Source organism: Raphanus sativus, unplaced genomic scaffold (genome assembly GCF_000801105.2).
Source record: "Raphanus sativus cultivar WK10039 unplaced genomic scaffold, ASM80110v3 Scaffold2912, whole genome shotgun sequence".
NCBI lineage: Eukaryota > Viridiplantae > Streptophyta > Magnoliopsida > Brassicales > Brassicaceae > Raphanus > Raphanus sativus.
Window position 1 is genome coordinate 8,260 of NW_026618219.1, and position 1,910 is coordinate 10,169.

Genomic DNA, 1,910 nt, shown 5'->3' on the forward strand with positions numbered 1-1,910 from the left:
AGGTTTATGCTCGACCCTAGATCAACTAGTGAGCACGAGAAGAGTGTTCTGCCAATCTGAACCGAGAGAACAAATTTTCCCGGATCACCCAACTTCTTGATCCTTCTGTTCTGGAGCACCGCGCTGCACTCCTTAGAGACAATCATGAATTCGCTGTCATCAGATATCTTCCCAGAGATCAATCCCTTGACAAAGCTACGCATGGATGGTATCATCTGGATCGCACTCATCAGAGGGAGCTTGACAGTTAGGTCTTCCAGCATCTTCCTGCACTTCATCTCTTCCTTATCCTTGCGTGTAGCCTTAGCTGGAACAGGGTAGGGCACTTTCGGTACATACTGACGAGCAGGAGAAGGTGCTGCAGTCGGTGGAACAACCCCAGCGGGTCGCTCTGCTTCAGGCGGAACAGTCTCAGTAGGCTGTTCTGCGTCTTCCTCATCTGTGCGTACAGCCTTAGGTGGCTGATCTGACTCCTTCTGTTTCCCTTTCTCAGCCGATGTGAATCTCCTGGGGTCTAGATCAGGCAGTTGCTTTCCACTCCTCAAACCTACTGCATTGCACTCCTTGGGGTTCTTGTCTGTTTTTCCAGGGAGAGTTCCTTGCTGTCTCTTCACATTCTCAGCAGTCTGAGCAATCTGAATATCCATCTGTCTCATATGGCTTGAGACATTGTCATACTTCACACTCAGGTCATTGAACATATGATTCATTCTGGTGTTGATGTCGTTTGTGACCTGGTTCAGTGCTTTCCCTTGGATCTGCTGTCCTTGGAGCAGTTGGCTCATCATATTGGCGAGGCTCTTCATGTCATCATGCGGAGCAGTCTGAGTCGGTTGTGCAGCTTGCTGATTAACCGGCTGTTTCTGGCTGTGGAACTGGGCATTCTGAGCTGGGTTAAGGACAAAGGTTCTTCCCTGATTGCCATAAGGCCTTTGGTATCCACTGTTCTGACCCTGGTTCCCTTGAGCTTTATCGTCTGGTTTAGGGGCATTGAACAGGTGGGGATTGTTCCTCACGTTAGGGTTCGGGTGATAGTTCTTGAACTGCCATCCTTGCCCATTCACATAACTCACTTCATGCTGATCCTCAGCCGACTGATCCGCCTCTGATGTGCCTTCCGCGGTAGCTTTATCCTGTGGGGATTCTTCCATGATGAAGACCTGGTTCTGGTTACTCTTAATCAGCTGATCGACCTTGGCAGAGAGCTCATCAATCTTGCTGTTGTCGATGCTCTTCACCTTCTGAGTGCGATCAGTCTCGCGGTTATTGTCAGCTGAGCTTGAGGCCATGTTCTCAATCAACTCGAATGCACCTTGAGTGGACTGAGTCATGAAGTCTCCCTTACTGGCTGAGTTCAAAGCGTTCCTGTACTCCCAGCCTACTCCATCGTAGAACACTCCCAGCAGATAGTCTTCCTCAAAACCATGATGTGGGCACTCTCTGCGGTAAACATTGAATCGCTCCCAAGCATCGCAGAACGGCTCGTCCACCAGCTGTTTGAAGGTCACGATCTTCTGTCTCAGAGCTGCCGTCTTCGATTTCGTGTAGAAGTGGCTTAAGAAAGCCTCTCGGACTTGTTCCCAAGTGGTGAGTGATCCGGTGGGTAGTGAATCAAGCCAGCGAGCAGCTTTCCCATCAAGAGAGAAAGGGAACAGAGTACACTTGATGTAATCGGGTGGTACTCCATTCGCTTTAGTGAAACCACACATCTTCTCGAAGTGCTCGATGTGGTCCATCGGTATCTCAGCAGGAAGTCCATTGAAGATCTTCCTTTGCACTAGACTTATCAAGGCTGGCTTGATCTCGAAGTCTTGCCTAGTGCACGGTGGAGGGGTTATGGCAGATCGCGTAGCAGGCAGATTACGCAGTAAGTTTCTCTGGCCGATCTGGACCACTTCCTCCTGTTGGTT

The 1,910-nt window shown here is 49.9% G+C and overlaps 1 non-coding gene across 1 annotated transcript; it reads left to right on the forward strand.

The window, feature by feature from the left end:
• Nucleotides 1-1,419: 1,419 nt before the first annotated feature.
• LOC130506131 (small nucleolar RNA R71) lies at nt 1,420-1,526 on the forward strand. The gene has a single exon (XR_008941899.1). It is a non-coding gene; the product is annotated as a small nucleolar RNA R71 (small nucleolar RNA).
• The last annotated feature ends 384 nt before the right edge of the window (nt 1,527-1,910 follow it).